The sequence below is a fragment of the Temnothorax curvispinosus genome, unplaced genomic scaffold (genome assembly GCF_003070985.1).
Source record: "Temnothorax curvispinosus isolate PA1 unplaced genomic scaffold, ASM307098v1 QBEX01008138.1, whole genome shotgun sequence".
NCBI classification, from domain to species: Eukaryota; Metazoa; Arthropoda; class Insecta; order Hymenoptera; family Formicidae; genus Temnothorax; species Temnothorax curvispinosus.
In genome coordinates this window covers 1-7,321 of record NW_020217918.1, presented here as the reverse complement: position 1 = coordinate 7,321, position 7,321 = coordinate 1, and the positions used below count along the sequence as shown (strand labels likewise).

The 7,321-nt window shown below is 34.6% G+C and overlaps 1 long non-coding RNA gene across 3 annotated transcripts in view; it reads right to left on the bottom strand.

Moving 5' to 3' along the window:
• Nucleotides 1-5,866, bottom strand: part of LOC112457693 — a 7,003-nt gene extending 1,137 nt beyond the window's left edge. Inside the window, exons 1-6 of one of the 3 annotated variants that reach the window (XR_003041138.1) lie at nt 5,608-5,866; nt 3,717-3,903; nt 3,346-3,643; nt 3,135-3,257; nt 2,333-2,507; nt 2,132-2,240 (exon numbers count right to left, since the gene is read on the bottom strand). This is a non-coding gene — a long non-coding RNA (uncharacterized LOC112457693). Of the gene's footprint in view, nt 1-2,131; nt 2,241-2,332; nt 2,508-3,134; nt 3,644-3,716; nt 3,904-3,978; nt 4,020-5,607 lie in introns of those variants that run through there. The other 2 variants (XR_003041137.1, XR_003041139.1) reach the window with 2 other exon arrangements.
• Between the last annotated feature and the right edge of the window lie 1,455 nt (nt 5,867-7,321).

Sequence of the window (7,321 nt, the reverse complement as noted above, 5' to 3'; positions counted from 1 at the left end):
CCGATTGGTGACGGCTTACGGCAAAACGTTTATTATTTTCGGGATATCTTGACCTTACGAGTTGGGACTCGGTAGGCACAGGCGGGCAGACTAGGAAGCGGTCGGGTTCGCAGGTAGAACAAAAGGTGTAGGCGTCGTTAAATGAACTTCACTTCGTTTTACTTTATATTGGAGCTTTATTTCAGCGCTCCTGTTACACTCACTAACTTACACTTGTAGTTGCCTTTCACAATTATTATATCTCGCACGCGCTTTGTTATAATGTAGAACTTCGCGACACGACTTACGAGAACGGTCACGGGCAGAGTCTCCGGTGTATTACTCTCCGTCGCGGCTTCTTCGACGGTCCCTTATATTGCTTTGAGTTATGCCCTGTCGGCATTTTTCTGCCGGGTTTGACGGTCCCCCGAATGAGGTCGGTCAGTGACCGAGCGCATTCGCAATCTCGCTGTACTCCCGCGGTTCCGCGATTGTCGAAATGCGTTGTCGCACATTCCTATGCATCTCGCAATAGTTCGATTGACGCGGAAGCTTGATGAACTTCCGCGTCCGCGTCAGCGTAAATTGAGGAGTCTTTCGAAAGACAATTTCCTCGAAGTCTTTGGAAAGGCTATTCTATAATTTTATTATAAATAATTTAATAATTACCCGTTGTAATTTCAGATTACAACAATATGCACAATGAGATTTCTGTGCTCATCCTCTTCGGCCGACCAAAACGTGAGCACCCCATACGTACAAGAGTAAAGTACCAGTTAAAATATAGATAGCGAATTGGTTTTAGTCTTAAAATGTTCCTCAATTTATGTGTTTTCAAAATAAACAGAATAAGATTTTTGTTTTGGTTAATGTATTGATTAACTTGTTTAATAAGATTTCAGAAAAATTTTTAAATGTTGTATTTTTTACATAAATATTGTTATATATGTAAAATTGTTAGCAAAACGTGGGATAATTATCAGTATCAAATATTTGATAGAGAGTAAATGGAAGAAGTGCATGCAGGAATAGATAGGAAGAATTGAGGTATACAAGTAAAATATAATTTTGTATATAAGTAATATAATTATATTAATATTTATAAAATTAAATATATGTATTTGTATACATTTTTAAAGTTATTTAATATGAGTTATGAGTAAGTATTGCAAAGTTGCTAAATATTATGGAGAATTTTTCACTGAGATTCTGAACAATATATAAATACATATAAGTAAACATATGTTTAACTAATTTTTAACATTCTCTTTCTAATAATAGAAACAAAATATAATTTTCAAAATTAGTTACTCTTTAGTAAACTTTAATTTGTATTTATATAGAATCTCTTGTGTATTGTTTTTTATGATAATGTTACATGAATGATAGTGCAGTTCACGCTACAATTGCGCGACTAATACTTGAAAGATATATTTGTTTTATGATGTACAAAAGAATACGGTAATAGAATATTTAGATATTACATATATAATTATGTTTATTAAAAAAATTTGTATCAAAAAATTACATTAACAAAAAAAATTAATGTGATTTTTATGCTTTTAAAATCATTGTGCATATTTCGGGAGCACATAAATTGAGGAATATTTTAAGACCAAAACCAATTTGCTACCTGTATTTTAACTGGTACTTTACTTTTGCACGTATGGGGTGTTCACGTTCAAGTCGGTCAAAGGGGATAAGCACAAAAATTTCATTGTGCATATTTCGAGAACACATTAATCAAGAAACATTTTAAGACAAAAATTATTACGCTTTCTGTATTTTAACTGATACTTTACTCTTATATCAGTATAGTATATAGATCTTTTTTTGCGTATATTTTTTAAACTATTACAGATAGACTAATTTTGTTTGAGGCATTTGAAAGCACATAAAAAGCACATAATTCTAGCATAATGAGTTTTTTATTTTATATGTAATTTTAATGAGTGGGGGTGCTAGCTTACGTTAAGCCAGCACCCCCAGTTTCAATTGCAATTTTCCACAAAACCGCTCGAGCACAAAAATCGTGAATAGAGCACATATAATTAACGCATGAAGAGCACTTAATTTCTGCATATGTGTTATTCCGGTTTTTTATGGGGGGTGCTAACTTAACAGACATAAATACATTATGTTACTTTTTTACCTTTTAAGATTTTTTTCTTTATTTACGGATGTTTGCAAATCTAAGCCATTCCATTATAAAGTGTTCCAAGTCTTTCTCTGTATTACAAGGAATTGTTGTCTAATAGCCTCTAAAACAAGAAGAATTCAATATAGTTTAGATAAGAAAAAGGTTGTAATTTAATATATATATAATTTAATTATAATAAGCAGCTTTACTTACAACTTGTGTAAAAGCTTCTTGATCATGTTTTAGCATTTCTAGTATCTTGTACAGAGTTTTCCTTATAATATATTGTTCACTGATGTTTATCTTAGCCAGGGTCAAATTTTTCAAATGGTGGTTTTTTGAATTTGATACAACAATTGATCCCATATGTTAAGACATATTTATTGCCCTGTACATATAAAATACGCTTACAATAATATATTTATATACTTTAGAGTGCGATAGCACATATATGTGAAAAAATATAGAAATAAATAACAAGTCAGTTTTGGTCTTGTTTGTACTGATCGTTTGTTACATCTATCAACTTTATACTAAGGGTGCATTCGGGGAGCACGCTATTAGCACAATTATCGTCCAAAACTGTTCGAGGAGACGCTTTGTGGCGCTGTGATATACGATGATGACGTCACTGTAAAGGCAGCGTGACGTCATCACTCGCGCTATTTTCGCTATTATTTTCGAGGTGAGGCACGAAATACTATTGACGCTTAAGCTGCATTCGGGCAGCTTGCTATCGCTGTCGCGCTATTGGCTCTTCGAACGAAGTTCATAGCGTTTGCGTTTATAGCGTTAATAGCGTCTCCCCGAATGCACCCTAATTTTATACTAAATTACTCTTACAGTGGTACATGCAAACAATGATGTATTAAAGCCGTACAATACTTTAACAAATCGTCTTCATGCATAGTGTACCAGCTTTATACGTTATCATTTACATATTTCGTCAAATTTTGAGGTTATTTTATAGAAAGTTACACTGTTTGGTACCATTGAAATAATAGCATTGACGAACCTTGATGATATTTTTAATGTCCAAGGACAAATCTATTATAGAACATAAAAAAATTAATTGATATTTCCTCTCTTTTGTAAATCTCTCTTGTAAATTGGAAAATGAATCCTACATCACCAGCTACTATTCATAGCACAATAAATAATTATAGCACGTATGGTTAAATGAATTCTTATCATTAATATACAACTTTTAGAATATAAATTATTACTTATATATAAATATGCTGTAAATAAAGAGCACTCTGCACTCCTCGATTGACACACGTGTATACGTACTCACGCATCGTATGTAAGATAATCATGTACATCATGGCTGTCGCGATGAGCGTTGCGCACAATATAAAACGATACAATTGTATAATACTTTCCTTAGAATATTGCTCAGTCTCGCGGCCCGAGTACATACATCAAGAATATGTTTGATCCTTAATACTTTGGTATATTTCTTTTCTTCTGCAAATCTCTCTCTTATATAGGTCAAAAAATAGATCTTGAATCACCAGCTACCTATTTACAGCACATATAGATAATTAAGTTCTTATCATTAATATGCAAGTTTTAGAATATAATAATTACTTACTCATATAAAAATGTTGTATACAATTAAAAGCGCTCGACAGCACAAGCACAAACGTACGTATATATGACACACTCACGCATCATACGTATGTAAGATAATGCGACTACAATCTCCAGAACTATTACTGCTTCCGATGGGCTGTCGCGACAAGCGTGCGTCTGCTCATGATCTCGACGCGTTCAAACAGCTAAAAATAATCGGCAGTAAATTGCAAGAAAATAGCAAATAATTCGGTAAATCTGAAGAATAGTGGCCTCCTCACCGATTTCGTTCAACTTGGGCTTAATTGACGCGTTTTTGCACGAAACGACCGAATCTGGCAGAAAAAAGTGTCGCTCTGCCCCGCGAAGCGAGATATTAACGGTTAAAGTTGACAGGAATCAGGTTATAGTTCCTGTCATACCGACGAGCTGTAGCGACTACTGGCGACTACGAACATGCCCTGTGGCCACATACGCATGTTCAGTGGCCGCACGCGCATGCAAAACTGCGCAAATGTTAAATGAATCAATCGTGCAGAATAACCCAAGCATCTCGATTCAAGCAGTTAGGTCTCACGCTAGGAGTTTCATTAGTTTAATTATGCGTGGGAAGCACACACACACACACACACGGGGGGGGTACGAGGAGGGGGCCTTTGCCCCTTCCCTCCCCCGCACCCACCCCGTCGGTAGGCAGCGTGGACCTCGCTTTATAACATAAAGTACATGCTAAGTTGTAAAACAAAATTATAAAGTACATGCATGGGGGAGGGTGCAGGGGAGAAAAGCCTTTCTGTTCACGTGGGCTCACGCATGTAAGCCCCCTTGCACCCCTCCATGCATGTGCTTTATAATTTCGCTTTACAACTTAGCATGTACTTTATGTTGTAAAGCGAGGTCCACGCTGCCTACCGACGGGATGGGTGCGGGGGAGGGGGGGCCGAAGGCCCTCCCTCGCACCCTCCTGTGTGTGTGCTTCCCACGCATAATTAAACTAATGAAACTCCCAGCGTGAGACCTAACTGCTTGAATCGAGATGCTTATTTACATGTACTTTTCATATACCAACTATTCTCTGCTTTAACAAATTATTTCTGTTACAAATATTAAGCGTTTAAGTTAACGAAACATAAATAATTTGTTAAAGCAAAGAATAGTTGGTATATGAAAAGTACACATAAATATTTACTTTTCATATATCAACTATTCTCTGCTTTAACAAATTATTTATGTTACAGATATTAAGTGTTGAAGTTAACGAAACAGAAATAAAATTGTTAAAGCAGAGAATAGTTGGTATATGAAAAGTTCATATTTACATGTACTTTTCATATACCAACTATTCTCTGCTTTAACAAATTATTTCTGTTACAGTTATTAAGCGTTTAAGTTAACAAAACATAAATAATTTGTTAAAGCAGAGAATAGTTGGTATGTGAAAAGTACACATAAATATGTACTTACCAAGCAGACAGTTGTCACGTGACCTTCTTTTGTATGCGCGTGCGGCTACGGAGCATGCGCATGTGGCCACAGGGCATGTTCGTGGTCGCTACCAGTCGCTACATTGCGTCGGTATGACAGGTCTCATAACCTGATAGTCGCCAACTTTAACCGTTAATATCTTGCTTCGCGGGGCAGAGCGACACTTTTTTCTGCCAGATTCGGTCGTTTCGTGCAAAAACGCGTCGATTAAGCCCAAGTTGAACGAAATCGGTGAGGAGGCCACTATTCTTCAGATTTACCAATAATTCCACTATATAGCTTCTACCGATACCCAAAGAACGTTTATTTGTAGTTAACCTAAATTATAGGTTATAAATAATCATATCAACTACTATTCATAGCACGTATGGTTAATTGAGTTCTTATTATTAATATACAACTTTTAGAATATAATAGTTACTTACTTATATATAAATATACTCTAAATAAAGAGCACTCCGCACTGCTCGATCCACACGCGTGTATACGCACTCACGCATTGTACATACGTAAATGTACGCATCATGGCTGTCGCGATGAGCGTTGCGTACAATATAAAACAATAACATTCTAATAACAGAAAATTAATATACTACCAACGTTATTTCCAAGTCCAAATTACAAGGTACTTTAAACTGTTGCATTGATCTCAAATAAATGTCAGAGTAACATTTGAAAAATATTTTCTGTAATGTTTTTAAAATATTTTAACAACATTCAGAAAAATCATATTACGAAATAATATTTTTCAAATATGTGTATAATATTATTAAAAAACGTTTAAAAAATACACATAAAGTCAATATTTCTAAACGTTAATTTAATGTTCCTTGCTTACTGGGCGGTATACTACTTGGATGGGTGACCGGCTGAGAGAGCAGATTTCTTTGGACAAATGCGCGGCGGCTATACGCACATGGCTTAATATATTTTTTTTGTTCCGGTAACAAAATATTTCATTTTTCACATATCAACAAATAGTTTTTACGTTAGTAACAAAATTTTGTTTGCTAATACAAAACATTTTTCTCAGTGTAAAATGTATTTGAAATATCTCTGAAGTGTTTCTACAATATTTCGTAGATATATTTCAGAAATATTTCAGTAATATTACCGAAATATTGCCGAAATCTTTCAGCAAAGTTGCATTTGAAATAATTGTGCCGATTGAAACATTGCTGAAATGTTGCAGAAACGGTCGTGAAATATTTCTGAAATATTGATGAAAGGTGTAATATTTCAAATAGAATTTTGCAGAAATGTTTCTGAAATATTACATGCCGAGTGGGACTTAATTAAACCACGAGGAAAATTTTCTTCGCCAGTGGATAACAGTAATGAGACTTCTTTGCCTATAGCTAGTAAATTTTATTAATAAGTCAGCACGACGTTTTGACTCTAATTCGAGTCCCTTTCAAGTGTATACATATTCTTACGAAGACATTTGTTAGTCACGGCAATGTGCAAGTCAGATCTAAAGACTAGAAAGAAACGGAACGAAATTTGTTTAAACTACGAATAACTAAATGAGTTCATGGTTAAAAAGAAAAAAAATTCCTAACTTATGTACATGCTTCGTGCGTTATGTGGTGATAAAACATGGTCAATTAAGTAAAAATTGATTGTGTCAGGGGAAGCACACACTTCAGTAACGGACAACACGCAATGAACAAAATCTAATAAACAATAATAGTTTATGATGACAAATAGAGATTGATTATGTAGCCCTTATTATTTTGTCATATATTGCTGTCAGGTTCTCTGTGTCCTTTTGAAGAAGAAGGTTGATCGCTTGATTGTGTTTTTTAATTAAAAACATCTCGGCGATTTCTCTCTTTTTAACATGTTTTTCTTTATGTAAAATTGTTGAATTAGACCAATTAAACTCATAATTTAATTCAAGCTAGTGTTTGCTTATTACTGAATGATTACTGGCGTGCTTTCTTATGTCTGCAGATTTATGTTTCTTAATTCGAGTTTCGAGATGTTTTTTTGTTTGTTCTATATACGTCGCGTCGCAGTCTGAACAGTCGATTTTATAAACTAATTCTATCTGTTTCATGTCATCCACCCTTATGGAAAAATACACTCAACTTTTGGTGTTAACCGTTAAAAAAACACCAAAGAAAAACCCTTAAA